The sequence below is a fragment of the Equus przewalskii genome, chromosome 8, assembly GCF_037783145.1.
Source record: "Equus przewalskii isolate Varuska chromosome 8, EquPr2, whole genome shotgun sequence".
In the NCBI taxonomy this organism is placed as follows: domain Eukaryota; kingdom Metazoa; phylum Chordata; class Mammalia; order Perissodactyla; family Equidae; genus Equus; species Equus przewalskii.
Window position 1 is genome coordinate 5,687,883 of NC_091838.1, and position 16,534 is coordinate 5,704,416.

The following is a 16,534-nucleotide window of genomic DNA, read 5'->3' on the forward strand; positions in this document are numbered from 1 at the left end:
TGGGTTTTTTGATCATCTTGATGGTTGGAAGCATTTTCTCATTTGAATTGACTATGCAGTCAGTCAACCTCATCAGCGAGAAGATGACATTAGAAATCTGATAATTTCATACAAATAGAAGTCATCTTAGATTACCTCTACATGTTCCAAAAAGAACTGTGAAGGGATACAATTTAGACAGACATTATAATTTAAAAAAAATAAATTTGAATTATTGAAGTAAGGAGGCATTGGGGATTTTTCTCTTTTTGCCAATTTATTAAAGCCAGATTATGTTTGTGTGCATGTTTCTATTTTTAATAAGTCTCACACTAATTGGAAAACTAGGGATAGGTCAGAATTCAGGATAGAAAACAGGGTAAGAAATGGGTAAGAGGTAGGGAATAAGACACGTGCAGGCTCCTCCCTGGCTCAGTTTTCAAAGGCTATAGTTAGTGAAATTTTAGGCCTACAGTAAAGCTTCCTTATCTGATTGGGATAATCAACACTTCCCCAGTGGTGATTAATGACTAGATTTCTACAATTTGAGATTTGGTTTGAAAAGCAGTATTCTCAGGGGCACAGGAAGGTGGGCACAGATGTTAGCTCAGGGCCAGTCTTCCTCAAAAAAAAAAAGTATTCTCAGAGACAGAACTCATTGATATCAATCATTCCAAGTAATTTATGATTGATATCTATCTAGTCCCTCTGAAAAATCAAGTTTTGCATGAGGCACTGTGGTGGGGAGGGTGCAGTAGACATTTCAATAGGGAGGGGTGCCATGGAGTGGGCAAGGGGTCCTGCAGAAGTGACAGATTAGACATACTGATCAGAAATTGTCTGCATCACAATTTGGCTGGTCTTGGCCTTACCGAGATCTCACATGCCTCCTGACTATTCTTGCAAAATTTGTCTATTTTGGCAAAAACATATCCCTTAAGTTTCTTGAGGAAAGGAACAGTATCTTACTTAACTTTGATTTCTTAGCCCAGGTCCTCACACATAGTATGTTCTCTATATACGTTTGTGGAACAAATAGATAAAAGAATGAATGGTAATCTTAAATAGTGTGGGTTGTATGTAGAAATTCTGCTATAGGAAATATTCTCCACAATAAATCAAGCATCTGAGGATGAAGGATCCATATTTTATAAATGCCAATTATTTGTATAGGATAATACCTCATATGCAAAACCTTATGTTTTATTTTCCATTTCGTCTCATAATGTGCTAGTAGGATAATTTAAATTTTTAAAATATATACATATCGTTATGTATATATTTTAGAGAATGAATCATCTCCATTGATATTAAGAAAGAATATAAGAAAGTAAAAAGAATGAAATTCAACAGGGGAAAACTTACTTTTTTAAGACTTCACTCCGAGAAAATAAAGTAGATGTGAGATGATGATTAATAAAATCTGATGCCATAAGCACCACATAAAAAATAATTTATGCCAATTTAATGTTAAAGCAATATAGTATATAGGGTCATTTTTGTTTGACAGTGACGTAAAGAAAATCTAACTTGAAAGGCTCAGTTAAACCTCTAGATTCAACAGTTCATCAATCTTTTAGGTTTTCTTTTCACTTAATATCTTTCTCCTCAATGGTTTTCTTCTCTTTCTTTTTATTAAGCTATTTTTCTTTTCAACAGATTCCACAGAAGGTGCTTGAGTGAAATCAGTCGTATATGCATTTGCTTTGTTTGGTCCTGCACATATTTTTAGGAATTTGAATGGGGAAAAATCATCACCTTAAGGAAAAAGTCAGAGCTACACAATACTTTATCACTGTCAGTATCGTTTTCATCTGACGATTGGGCCTGCTTTGCTCCCCAAACGGTAAGCTCATTTCAATAGCCTGTTCCAAAACAGAGCATCAATAATTAATGTTTAATCTGCTATTTTGCGTTTGGCTCAGAAACAAGTGTATACATTTCAGATTAGCATTGAGGAGTTCATACGAGTTGCTAAAACCTATCACTTTAGAAATCGCTTTCCCTTCCTCAGTATGTGTCTGCTTTTTTCTTCATTTTTCTCTTGTTTGTGAGTCCCACTGTTTCTGATTTGTGTAAAGCAGCTAACATCTATCAATTCATTTTTCTGTAAGTATATTGAAAATAATTTATAAGTCTTTCCCCATACATTAATTTTTCAATCTGTTGGTAACCTGGGCAACTTTATTAACTTTGTTTCCACCGCCATTTCCTAAAACATCGTAACTCGCCAGAGTTTGTCGTCCCCTAAATTTCCTAAGATGTGTATTTTCCTACAGCACTTTCTCACTGTATGAAACAGCTTTAAGTAAGAATGCAGTAGAAGCAGAATGCAAGAGAATAGGGGAATAACTTAGAAGATTTAAAATGAAGTCTTTATATTCCACATTGTTTTCCTATTAATTACATATTTGGAGTTTAGCATCTATAACAATCCAGCAGTCTGTGGTGGCCTATCTGAAGAGCCTCACAGTTGTGAAAGTGTTGCTCAAGATGCATCGATGTACATCCTCGCGACACTGTAAACGCAGAGCAATTTAGTGACATAAATCACAATCCTCTAAAATAGTTAAATTCTTATCATAATAATTCTAAATCTGGAGTTATTTCTTAAGGAAATAATCCTCAGTGGAGAAAAACAGCCTATACTAGATAAAATATGAAATACTAATTATAGCCTAAATTGGAAGGAAATTAAATGTCCATTTTCAGGGAATCTTGAACTATGATTTATCCATTCAATGCAATGTTATGCCACTTTTATATACATTTCCCAAGTCTGTTTGTTTACATAAAATACATACTACACAATATTAATTGTATTGCCCTAATATTTCCATTAGAACATTGAAATTAAATATTCAATATGGTTACAATTACATTTTTTCAAAGCCACACAGAGTGAAAAGAATGAAAGAAATTTCCCTAAAAAGTCTTTAAGTGATAAGCGGTTTTCTTTTTTCACAAGTAACTTCTAAATAGCTTATTGTGAAGGCTTTTCCTAAATCTCTCTTTCTTGACCTTTTCATAGAATTTATCAATGTGAATTATTTCTCTCTTGCTTTTTGAGTAAATATCTTTCCTGATTTTCTTCTGGTTTACTCTCATCACTTTGCCATTCTCCTCTACTCTGCTTGCTAATTTACTTGTGCACCCTGAAAATGGAGCTTCCAAATCTATAGCTTTTAACTCTATTTTATGCTCTATCCATGTATTTCCTTTTTTTCCCCAGGTTTATTGAGATATAATTGACTTCTAACATTGTGTGAATTTAGGGTGTACAATGTATTGATTTGATAAGCACATATTTTGCAAAATGATTACCACCATATCATGAGCTAACACCTGCATCGTGTTATATAATTACAATTTCTTTTTTGTGGTGAGAATTTTTAAGATCTACTCTGTTGGCAACTTTCAAGTATATAATATAGTATTATTAACTATAATCCGCAGGCTGTACATTCAGTCCTCAGAACTTTTTCATCTTATAACTGGAAGTTTTTACCCTTTGACCAACATGTTCCCTTTCCCCTACCCTCTCGGCCCCTGGTAACCACCATTCTAGTCACTGTTTCTATGAGTTCAGCTTTTCTAGATTCCACGTACAATTGATGTCATATAGTATTTGTCTTTCTCTGACTCATTTCACTTAGCATAATGCCCTCAAGCTCCATTCATGTTGTCACAAATGGCAGGAAATCCTCCTTTCTCATGGCTGAATAATATTCCACTGTATATTTATATATAGCATCTTCTTTATCCGTTCATCCAGTGAAGGACACTTAGGTTGTTTCCATATCTTGACTTTGTAAATAGCACTGCAACGAGCATGGAGGTGCAGATATCTCCTTGAGATTCTGTTTTCATTTCCTTTGGAAATACCCAGAAGTGGGTGCGCTGAATCATATGGTAGTTCTATTTTTCATTTTTTGAGGGACCTCTATACCAACTATACGTTTTCCATAGTGGCTGAACCAATTTATATTTCCAAAAACAGTGCAAAAGTCTTCCCTTTTCTCCAGATCTTCACCAACACTCATTATCTCTTGTCTATTTGATGAGAGCCATTCCGACAGGTGTGAGGTGATATCTTATTGTGATTTTGATTTGCATTTCCCTGATGACTAGTGACGTTGAGCACCTTTTCATGTACCTTTTGGCCTTTTGTAAGTCTTCTTTAGATAAATGTCTATTCAGGTCCTCTGCTCATTTTTTAATCTAGTTTTTTTTTGCTATTGAGTTATTAAAATGTCCATAGGACCCAAAGCAATCTTCAGATTCAATGCAATCCCTATCAAAATTCCAATGGCATTTTTCACATTGTTCAACAGTAAAACTGGCCAAATAGGACAACAGTAAAATTTGTATAGAACCACAAAAGACCTTGAAAAGCCAAAGCAATCTTAAGAAAAAAGAACAAAGCTGGAGGCCTCACGCTTCCTGCTTTTAAACTATATTACAAAGCTATAGTAACCAAAACAGTATGATAGTGGCATAAAAACATAGATCAAAGGAACAGAATTGACCCCAGAAATAAACCTACGCATATGTGGTAAGTTAACTTACAATAAAGGAGCCAAGAATATACAAAGGGGAAAGGATAATTTCTTTGATAACTGCACCTGGAACTAATATAATGTTACATGTCAATCACATCTCAAAAAAAAAAAAAAAAATTGGCATCAAGAGTAATCCCAGTCCCATATTCTGAAACACCCCAAATTGTGCTTTAACCTGATGAATGAAAAGATGAGAATCACCTTTTCATTCTGAAAAACAAAAGCTAACAGAGAACTTCTAAAACTATGAAGAAAAACCTGAACTGTTTAAATCTGGATTTATTTACCAAATCACTAAATAATATAATGTAAATTTCACTTTCAAAATACTTATTGAGTCCATATATGCTTATCTCCACAGTGGCCAGTCTAATTCAACACACCCTCATCTTATCTGGACTAGGCTTCTCACTGGTCTCCACTCTCTATCGTTCCTCTGCTCTAGTCCACATTCCACAAACATTCAGTGTTTTCAAACTCAACTTGGGCCCAGGCCAAGACGGCAGGCTAGGCACACATGTTCACACTAGGTCTGTCCTGAGACACTAATTAAAATTATTATAAATAAATGTACAAAGAACAATATGATCCTACAATTGAAAAATAGAAAGTCGTCAATGAAGGAGAGATTTCAAGTAATTCTGGTGAAGTGAAGCTAAGAAAACATCACCTAGAATTCTGGTGGGCGGCCAGCCCACTCAGCAGATGACCAAGGTGACTACAAATTCAAAGACCAAAAGCATAACAGAAGTTAAGAGTGAGGAATGGAGATGAAAACAGACGTATTATTTGAAGGCTTAAACAGAAAAGAGGCAATGATTCCACTACTCTCCCAGGCCCTAGAGGAAAATGAAAGCCACACAGCATCTAAGACCCTGCGAAAACAATTGATGGTTATCTTCTGAAAAAGCAACAAAATAAAACGAAACTGGACTAAACTGAAAGAGGAGAGCTAAGGCAATTTTAGTTCCCCAGAGTAACATGTTCTGAATTCTTGCCTTTAATAACCTCACTAAAATAGGCTGCTTGTTCCAAAGTCAGGCGTCTGTTGGAAATTCTGCCCACAAACACACGAACACTACAATCACCCTTTGTATTACCTTATATTAAATGTGAATGCATGACCAGGAATTACTAGATATTTAAGGAAAACTTGCATCATGGAAAAGAATGATCAAAACAAACAAAAAAGAAACCATTGATGGGAGAAGATGGACATAATTCAACAAACAAAAATTTTGAGGAAAATTAATTAGTAAACTCAATGCTCTGAGAAGTACATTTAGAGACCAAGAAGAATTTCTTGAAAAACAAAAAATGCAATTACCTAAATAAGAAAAGACTAACTAATTATGAAAGTGTTAGAAGATAAAGCTGAAGAAATCTCTTTAATATAAGCATATATATTATATAATTTATATCATTTATCACATTATGTATCATTTATTATATATTACATATTATATGTTACATATTCTATATTATATACATCAATCAAGGAAATTTTTTTACTTGGGAGATATCACCAACTAACAGAAGTTCAAGAAAATAGTACAGGTGGGAGAATAATAGAAGATAATTTACAAAAGCTGAAAGGAGGTATTTGTCATCAAAATAAAGATTCCATAAATTATTGACCAGAGCGGATTAAAATAAGTGGCCTACACTCTGAAATGTCATATTACCAATTATAAAAAGAAGATTGCTGAAATATTCTAAAGAGGAAAAGAAAAAAACAGATTGCTTACAAATGGACCTCTTTGAGACTGCAAACAGAAGACACATCATGGCTGTTCGAAGATAAAACAGCGCCTTAAAAGATCAGAGAGAAAACAATAGAAAACCTGGAGGCACCGGATTAGCAATTAAAAGTGAGAAGAGAATACTTTTTCATCCTGCAAAGGCTAAGAATTCACCTCATCCACACACCTTGTGCTATTAAAGATGTACTTTAGCAAAATGAGGGGCAGTAAAAAAGGACCATAGAGGTCTGATGTACAAAACTCAAGAGGGAAATTCCAGAGGCCACTGTCTACAGGCATATATCACAATTTCTTCAGCTTTGAGCAGGAGAACAGAAGACTCCAGGAGAAATCTTTGGGGAAAGTTTTATCTACATCTATATGATTTACATAATATTATATGGCTTGAGAAACAGAAAGAACGGAATATATCATATTAAAGGCAAAATCATAGCAAACACTTCGAGTGTTACTATGTGTCAGGCACTGTTTTAAGCATTTTATGTATGTTAACTCATTTAATCATCACAATAACTCTACAAAGGCTACGCCATTAGTATCACTGTTTACAGATCAGGAATGTAAGTTCATAGCTGGGATGTGTTGAAGCTTTGATCTGAAATCAGGCAGTCTGACTCCACAAGAGCCAAAGGAAAATTTAAAAAGAAGAAATCAAAACAAAATAAACAAAAATTGTAAAAGGCACAAAGAAAAGAATGCATTCATAGCATACTACTTGACTCTGCAGCAAACAATATTTACAAAGAATATCTAAACGTCATTAACCTTTAACTTTATAATTGTTTTCAGGAACCCTTATCTAACATTGCCATAGAGGGATAGGAATTCTCATTTGGCTTCTTTAGCGTGAAAAATAAGGGAGAAACACTCCAAGATTCTCTCCATTCCTCACTACTGTGTAATTTATCTGATGGGCATGCCTAGCTGTTTATAAGCTGTTTATGCTTATTCCAGCATTTTCCTCTTCCTCCCCGTCTTCTTCCCTCTCCCTTTCAGAGAAGGTTCATCTTGGTTGGCCTTCTCTCTCTCCACGCAGTTTGCTCATATTAGGGCAGTCTCTGTTCCTCGGGGAAGGTCTATATTTTTCTTGTCTGTTCTGAGTTAATGAGCTTTGGACTCCTATTTTCCAGTACGCCTTCTATCAGCAGCACAGCAGACATTTCAATCTCCTCCTCCTCCTGCTTCTTCTCCTTCTTTCTCTCTCTCACACACCTGATTCCACACTCGAGGGTAATAAAAGAGTCCTAATTACTCATCCTTTAACACTCCAAGAATCACCATATATCATAATATAAAAGTGCAAATATGAAATTTAAATATAAAAAGTGCAATATAAAGTACAATAAAAAAGCACAAATGTGGGGGCTGGCCCAGTGGTGCAGAAGTTAAGTCCACACATTCCTCTTCGGCAGCCCAGGGTCCGCTGGTTAGGATCCTGGGTGGGGACATGGCACCACTCATCCAGCCATGCTGTGGCAGGTGTCCCACATATAAAGTAGAGGAAGATGGGCCTGGATGTTAGCTCAGGGCCAGTCTTCCTCAGCAAAAAGAGGAGGATTGGCAGCAGACATTAGCTCAGGGCTAATCTTCCTCAAAAGAAGATAAATAAAATAAAAATGAATTAAAAATAAAAGCACAATTGTGAGATGTGGAGACATAGTAATGAGATAGGATAGGTACCAGAAAGAAGAGAGTTGTTAATGCTCTTAAAAGTAGGGAGTTGAAAGACACTGTAGTTAATTCCATAAAATGGTACAGCTATATTTTAACCAATATTCATGTTTTCTGATCTTTTGGCAGCCCCACTCTTAGAGGCACTTTGTACATCCAAGTTCTGAGCTTCCCAGAGTCCCTGAATCAGCTGATTCTGTGCCGTCCCTGGGGCTGACTTCACTGTCCTTTGCTCAGGTCTGCCAAGTTAGTTACTACTTCAGTCTTCGGCCTCCAGCTTTCCAAATATTGGTGCTCACCTCTTCCCTCAGGTTCTGTTTGCCTTTACAGACTTAGGTCTTTATGGCAATTCCTGTTACTGTCATTTTCACGGTCTCTCAAGGAGAATGGAGGTAAATAAGTCTATTTGGTCTGCCATGTTTAATTTGAAGTCCTGCCATTAGTTTCGAAACTGTCTATATTTGCAGTTTAGAAGTTGTCTTTGTCTCTGCCACAAAATGGAATTACACTCTTTCCTTAATTCCATTCCTATCCACTTTTGGTTACGTGATCCATTGTTTCAGCCACTGTCTTATCAAAACTCCAACTCTCTTGCTCTTTTATTCTGTTAGTATCTACCCAGCTAAACACCACTATTTTCTCTTTGCCTACACCCAAATGACACAGGTAATAGAGAAGAATGAATAAATAAACAAATACAACTAGCTCAATAGTGTTATAATTTGCTCATCAGAAATATCAGCTAGTGTCATGATACTGACCAGCAAGTGTAATTGGTCTTTTAAGTAATTTTTCTCTTTCCACCTCCAAAAATTATATTTCAAACTTTGGCTGATCTCTTCAGCTTCAAACTCCGCTACCTCTTTTCAGTTTCTTAGCACACTCAGCTATGACTTATTTTCAGAGAAAATGAAAGTCAGGAAAAAAGACGCTAACTTCTCAAAACTAAACAAAGTCACTTTTCTTAGATTTACCTCCTACTCCTTGCCCCTATTCTATTGCCAAATGTAGTAGAGAGTTTTCAGTCCCAATTTCACTTCCTCTTTAAGCAGCACTTGAGAAAGATTCCCTTTCTTTATTTCTTGGAAAAAGAATGACTTTCAGCTCTTGCTTTCCATGGAAACCCACTGTGGTTTTCCTCCCTCCAACTTCTCTAATTTCTAATTTGCCGAGTGTCCTTTCTCTTGTTGACCAATACATGTCGAATACTTCGGGGTTTCTTTCCTAGTGTCTTTACATTCCTAATCATCCACTCATTCCCACCATGATCTCATCCGCTTGCGAGACTTAACAGCCAAATCTTAATCTCTGTAGAAGCGTTCATCAACCCCAGACCCATATACAGAACTGTGCTGTTCCCTTACTAACATTTTACTTCCAGGCTACCATTGTCTGCCACCTAGACTCTTCCTTAAATTTGGTTCCTCTGAATCACTACTGGCTTGCTCCAATCTGCTCTCCACAGAGCTACTAAAGGGACCTTTCAATTCAAATCTATCCACGTCACTCCTATAGTTAAAAGCCCCAGTGGCTGCTCTTTGCCTCTCCATTAAAGTCCACACTCCTAAAATGGTTTTCAGGGTCCTTCCTGATCCACACCCTCATGTTATTTACAGTCTTATGCTTTACCACCATCCTTTGAGATCTCTCTCTGCTATTCATCCTAGATTTCTTTCAGTACATCAGAGTAACTCCCAATCTTTCAAGCACAGTGTGGTGGATGCTGTGAGGTGTTACCCAGGTCCCATTCTAGGAAAGACGGATTTATACTTTAGCTCCTGAAATTGCCACCAGTACATGTATCTGAACTGCCAACCCTCTTTAGGGATTGCATCAGCTGAAAAGAATTGGGTTGAGGCGGGGTGGCCAGAGTAGCCAGCATCCAATTATTCACTGATGGTGGGGTATAAAAGCTTGACTTCTAGGCCCAACTCAGGACAACTCCTAGAGGTCTTTATATTTCAAAGCCCCCAGTAGGATTGGAAGAAGAGGCTTCTGTTGAGACTGCATCACAGTTTGACTTCTCCTTCTGCCCATTCCTTGCTGTACCTCTTCCCTTCAACAGACGTTAATGCCAAGAGCACTTCCTAACATCCTGCTGCAGGCAGAGTCCATCTCTCAGGAACGCAACTTGTGACGAATAATGTCACCCCTACTTAGAACATTATATTTTACTCCCTATTTTCCTCACTGACTTCTCACTGCATGTGTCATTTTTCCATGGAGACATTCCCTGATTCCTAGGATTGGGGAAAAGTCCCGTCTGTTGTGGTGTTATAGCACTTGTACTTCCCCGCTCATAATTCAATTATTATCCCCATCACATATTCAATTATTTGTTAATTCTGCATTCTCAACTGGATTTAACCTCCACCTCTCTCCACCTTCTATGCTGGTCTTCCTCAGCTGTTTATTTCGTAGTTCATGCTGCCTCCTGCTTCTGGTCCTCACACTACCATTGTGGGCTTCTGGCCCTTTCCTGTAACACTTTTTCCCACCTCATTCCATTAAGCTAACTCTCCCTGTTCCTTTTCATCTTTGCTTAAAAAATACCACGCCAGAGTTTCCTCCATCCCACTTGCAAATATTTACTTATACCTAAATATTAACGGCATGCTTTTATTCTCTATGTCTCCAAGAATGCAGAAACTATGTAAGATTTTCCTCCTACTTTATCCTTAAGTCTTGACAGAGCTTCACACTTTATGGATGCTGAGCAACTGATTAACTTGAGGTCTTTTTCCTTGCCACTCACATAAATATTGCGTTACTTTGGGATACATGCCTCTGAGAAGGAAGCATCCTTTTTCAGATCAACTCATTTATACACAGGAATGTAGTTTGTATATTGATGAATAAAAGATGGAGGTGGGAGCAGTTGAGGGTTATGGGCAGAGGCGACTGCTTCCTGCCACTTCTCAGAGAGATCACCTCTCCAGGGCTCTCATGTAGTTGACACACGCAGTGTCCCCTCAATACGGAGAGATGGTAGGGCAGTACAAGAACAGAGTAAAGCTGTTTATGTCACTGTTACTCCTAGTGGACTTAGTTGGACTAAAATAACTGTCACATTTCAAATTTGTTACACTTGATAACATATAATTCTTAGATTTAATATTATATGAAGTTGTCTTTTGTGAAAATTCATCAATTAGTAAGAAATTGGGAGAGGCCCAAACTTCCCTGTAAGTTCTAGAATTTGGTGGTATAATTTGAGTTTTATAAATGATATTATAACTTCAATGCGTTTACATTATGCATGTTTGCTTTTGAAAAATACTTTTATTTCTGTTTTTCACCAACATTTAATCATATTTACAAACTTAAGCATTGAGGATATCTGGATATAGAATGCCCGATTCAATATTTTTTTAACCTAAAAAGTTTGCACTTATTGCTAAATTATATGCTTTGACTTAATGTTTGAGATAGACTGTATTACTTTTTGTATTTGCTTACTCTGACTTGATTGGGAGATAATTATACTTTTCTGCACCATTGATGTCAGTCTTGGGCACATGGTTTATTATGGCCAATTCAATGTTAGGGGAACTTTGAAGATTCAGTGTATGATTTGTTCTGTCCTCCTTTTTTTCTTTCCTTCACAAGACAGGCAGAGAGTTCTTCAAGCCTGGATCTTGGAGTAAAGGGTGATTTCTGATGAATATATATATATATATATGCATATATATTTATATTTACAAATATACATATATAGAGAATGTGTATATATGCACATGTATAAATATAAATATATTATATAGAAATATAAAAATATAAACCTACACATATATATTGTATAAATATTATATACACACAGACACATGCATAAACATGCTGACTTTCAAATGTCTTGGAACGAAACCCAACAGAAACAGAGCCTCTTACAGTTTGGGAAGTGTTTTATTATTTTGTCAGAGACCTTAAGCCTACGATCTTCTCTTGAAGTGTAGAACAACGATGCCATTCACAGACTTAGAGAAGATCAGCACTAGGCAGGCTCCTACAGAAGAACAGGACCATCCCACCTGGGGACGGTGTTCTCTCGTGGGCAGCATCTCTCTCAGTTAAGCTTTTCGACTACAGCAGCAATGGGATTCAATGGAGAACAATCTGTAGTCCCTTTTTTAGTCTCTTGCTAGTTATCTGGTTGGCTGCTGTTGCCTTTTTCCAGGTTACATTTTAGAAAATGCAGGGGGAGAACCTGTAATCTTTGGAATGACTATCCCTAGAGATCATTCTTTCAATTTGCCCACAACATTCAAATTGCATCAAAATATGATTAACAGGGTCATTTTGATTTTCATTAGTATAACACAGTGCAGCTAACAATAATTTTGGGTTGAAGAAAAGATCAAGTCAGTTTGAAATTCTACTTTCTATGGCAGTATTGAATATATCTCAGTAAAATAAATTTAGTATTAGATAGATGTGTTCTGAAAATTATTGAGCCATTTCCCAATGAGAAGTTCCTTGCCTTCACCTGAGACAATGTTCTGTGCCCCCAAATCCTGTCCTTCTCTCTTGCAAAGAGAGCTCTTTAGCTCTCCACATTTTTACAGGAAGTTAAATTCTTGTCTTAAATCTGCATTCCCACTACTTACTAAGCTCTTCTGGGAAAGAAAAGAGACACTTTTGCAGGTTTTCTACCCTTGAGGCATACCAAGGCCTGGAGCAGAGTTGAATTAGAATTTTTTCTTTAAATGATTTAAATACTTGGTCAAGGCCCCCTAGGACCCTAGTCTCTATAGACAGAGGGAGCACCATGTAAAAATGAATCCTCTTCATCAACAGAAAGCCCAAGGATTCTTTAGTTGTTTTTTTTTTGAAGAATAACCGATGTACAATATCCTATTGGGTGTACATCATAGTGATTCGCTATTTATATACATTATGAAATGATCACCACAATAAGTCTAGTTATCATCTGTCACCATACAGTTATTACAATATTATTGACTATACTTAATTCATTCTTTTTTCTTTAATAATATGTAGATAAGGAGACTTGCCAAGGTCACATAATCTTTAATAATAATATTTCCCAATTTTCAGTATATACATTATGACCATGCATTTAAAAATATTTATCAACCCTTCTCACATTTTTTCACCTTTTGAAGATGAGGAAACCTTGGTTCTCTATGGTTTAGGTAAATTGACCAAGGTCCTTAAAAAATCAGAGGGTAGACATGGGATTCTAAACTAGGTCTTTTTAGCTAGGAAAATACATGAGAAATGGAGAATGGGTGACAATCTTGATTGTTACTATCTAGATTTATGGCTGCTGGCATTTCTTCTAACAACTCTGAGCTTCAGTTTAATCATCTAGAAAATGTGAGGATTAAAGTAATCTCTAAGGTCTATCTAAATTCCAAAATCTACAATTTTTCAGTGAGATGTTGTATTGTAATTCCTGCAGAAGTTTATCTACTGCTTTATATTTTTGAGCTATACTCATTGCTTATCAATATTTACCAGGCTATTTAAATATGCTAATTTAATCAGAGCATAATATTTAGGGGAAATCACTAACGTGCACCTGACATCATTCTTTCTCAGACTACATTATTATGATACTCAGACTTCAATCTTCTTTAAGTATAGATTTGCTGCCATAGGAAATTGTAAATTCTCTTTCGATACAGGAATGACTTCTTGAATGATGTATTTTAAATACTAATCTTTAAAATCCTTTCCAAGCTTTTAACATAAACATGATTTTAAACCTTTGGGTATATTTTCCAAGGTGCTACACAGGCTTAAAATGATGGAACATTCAGACTCTCGTTCTGCTTACTGTAGGTGAAAAGAACAGTAGGTGAAGTGCCCCAGGGTTAAAAGCCATATTCAGTGACTTAGACCGCACACACGCTTCTTCAGTGTTATGAAACCCTGATAGTGTCCTTTCCACACAGGGGAGATGATCTCCAAACTAAGCATAAAGTTTACTAAATAGGCATAATTATTCATATATATTTTTTGCAAATGGTAATAAATATTCTTTTCTTTCCATCTGTTTTTTAAGCCAGTGCCTAACCAGGTTCAACGAATTTGCTGCTATCCTGAGACTGATTCTCAGTAGACACAAAGGACTGGCGCACACACTATCATATGGCAGGATGCGATGGAATGGGAAGGTCCTCATTATTTCCAAGTAAGTGATTGTAGCGATAGCCTCTTAAAAATTGTATAATCGAAATACTGGCTGTGTATCGCTTCAAGCAGGCAGGCTTTGAAATGGATTAAATAGACATCTTTTTAAAATAGAGAAGCATATTTCCTGATCTCCTCCGTGGCAGTCATCTCACATGATTGTGATTATTATAATTTAGCAATTACAGGACTTTTAAAACGGATTGTGCTTAAGCCAAGAACTATTATTACCACCATATTCTGAATTAAGAATCAAGCACAAAGATTTCATCAGTGAGGCCTCTCAGCCACTCTACCTTCTGTTAATCTGAATACTACAAGAGGAAAAGGTCAAGACCAACAACTATACATACTGAATAGCTGTTGAACACAGCAAGAGATGCTATTAGAGGCTGGATACCAAGACCGCAGCCTGAGAATGCCCAGCCACCGGCGGCTGTGGAAGTGAACGTTCCCAGATTTAATTAAAACTATCCATGAAGATACTTTGGACAATGAATCAGACACCATGACAATTACCACAGGCTTTTTGTGCTTGGATGACAGAGGAAAGCTATCATTCAGAAAAAATATATTAAATTCAGAAGATAATGCTGTAGAGCAAGCTTTTACTGAGTAAAAACTGAAGGCCTTTTTGCTATTTGCTGAATGCCGTTCGCCAGGATGGGAATAGATGGTAGTTCAAGTGGTATTCTACAACCAAGTGCTTATTTGCCAAATATTTTTTATAGCATTCAACAACATCTGTATATATTCTGGGGCATTTGATAGTAATTAAATTTTAATGCATATCTAACAACTTCTTTCTCTGGGCCCTTGCAATGAGGAAAGGATTGTAAGTTACTATTTATAATTTTTATGGAGGTACTTTTTAAAAGAGTATTTCTAAATAACCACCAATTGCTGTCTTGTTACAATGCTTTTCAGTCTTTAAAGTACAGTAAAGCGTAATTCCCTATAATAACATATTTTCAGAAGTTATGTGATAGTAAATACAATTTTTAAAATTCATTCCCCTGATACGTTATTCTGTTTCTGCTGTTTCTACAATTTTAATATATTTAAATCATAAGAAGTAGATAAGAGAAGCTAACAATTAAAATAGAATCTGTATCCTCTTAATTCCATCTCAGTTATTTCAATTAAATGAGTTAAAATAGAAAATAAAAGCAACTCTTATTTCAGAGAACATACAAAAGATCAATGTTGCATTGACTTTAGCATTATTATTATTTTAAAAAACCATTTAATGTTTTATAGTTATGCAGTATTATGAGCAATGTAAAAAACCTATGCACTGCACTGAATTCAAATTTTTTTAGAATTATTCTTAATGGACAAAAATATAGAGGAGTGAATTATGCAGATTTATTTGTATAGAAACAAATCATTTTCTTTTAAACCAAGCATAAGCTGCAACAAAAATATAATCAAGCACTATTTTGTAATATGAGAAGTTAGGACAGTGAAAAAAGTGAGCATAAAAACACTGGAATATTCACTGATTTTGAGTTTTTCCCTTTTTTGCCTTTCCGTTTTACAGTAGTAACAACAGTGTCATTTTACAAACATCTTAAAGGAATAGTGGGCTGTTGTCTTGTAACAAAGATAATGATAGAGACCTGCCGTTACGCCGGAAAAGAATGATACGGGTGTATTCATTTGCTCAGGTTGCCGTAAGAAAGTTCCACAAACTGGGGGACTTAAATGACAAAAATGCAGTGCCTCACAGTTCTGGAGGTCAGAAGCTCAAAATCCAGGTGTTGGTAGGGTTGGTTCCTTTAGAGGGCCATGATGGAAAGATTGTTCCCGGCCTCTCCCCTGGGCTTGCAGGTGGCTGTCTTCATGTTCACATGCGCTTCCCCCTGTATGTGTGTCTGTCTCCAAATTTCCTCTTTTTATGAGGACACCAGTCCTACTGGATTAGGGTCCACCCTTATGACCTCAGTTTAACTTGTATAACTCTGGAAAGACCCTATCTCCAAATGAGGTCACATTCTGCAGTTCTGGGGTTAGCACTTCAGCATATGAATTTTGAGGGACACAATCCAATCCATAATGATGGAGTTTTACCCTGTCCTTTTTAATAGTTTTTAGATCTTACCTGGGATTCTGAGGATTTCTTGAAGTGGGTGGTTATGTCCATATTGCTATTCTCCTGGCTTAAAAGCCTGACAGCACAGTAAAAAGCATTTATATGGTTCTACTGATCCCCTTTTATTTTACTCTACAGAGCCCCTCACCTACAGCCCATTTAGAACATCCCATTAGAATATAAAGAACTCTTTATGTTTCATCTGCTTTGTAATTGCTTCCTTCCAATATCCTTCAGAATTAAGCATGTGCTCCCAAACACCAGGAAATATTTCATCTTTAAAATATAAATAACATCAATAATGAAAA

General features: G+C 36.2%; 1 long non-coding RNA gene across 3 annotated transcripts in view; it reads left to right on the forward strand.

The window, feature by feature from the left end:
* LOC139084999 (uncharacterized) overlaps positions 1-16,534 on the forward strand; it is a 426,452-nt gene that overhangs the window by 263,913 nt on the left and 146,005 nt on the right. The window contains exons 3-4 of one of the 3 annotated variants that reach the window (XR_011542937.1): positions 1,639-1,825; positions 14,004-14,132. This is a non-coding gene — a long non-coding RNA (uncharacterized lncRNA). The remainder of the gene's footprint in view (positions 1-1,638; positions 1,826-14,003; positions 14,133-16,534) is intronic. The other 2 variants (XR_011542939.1, XR_011542938.1) reach the window with 2 other exon arrangements.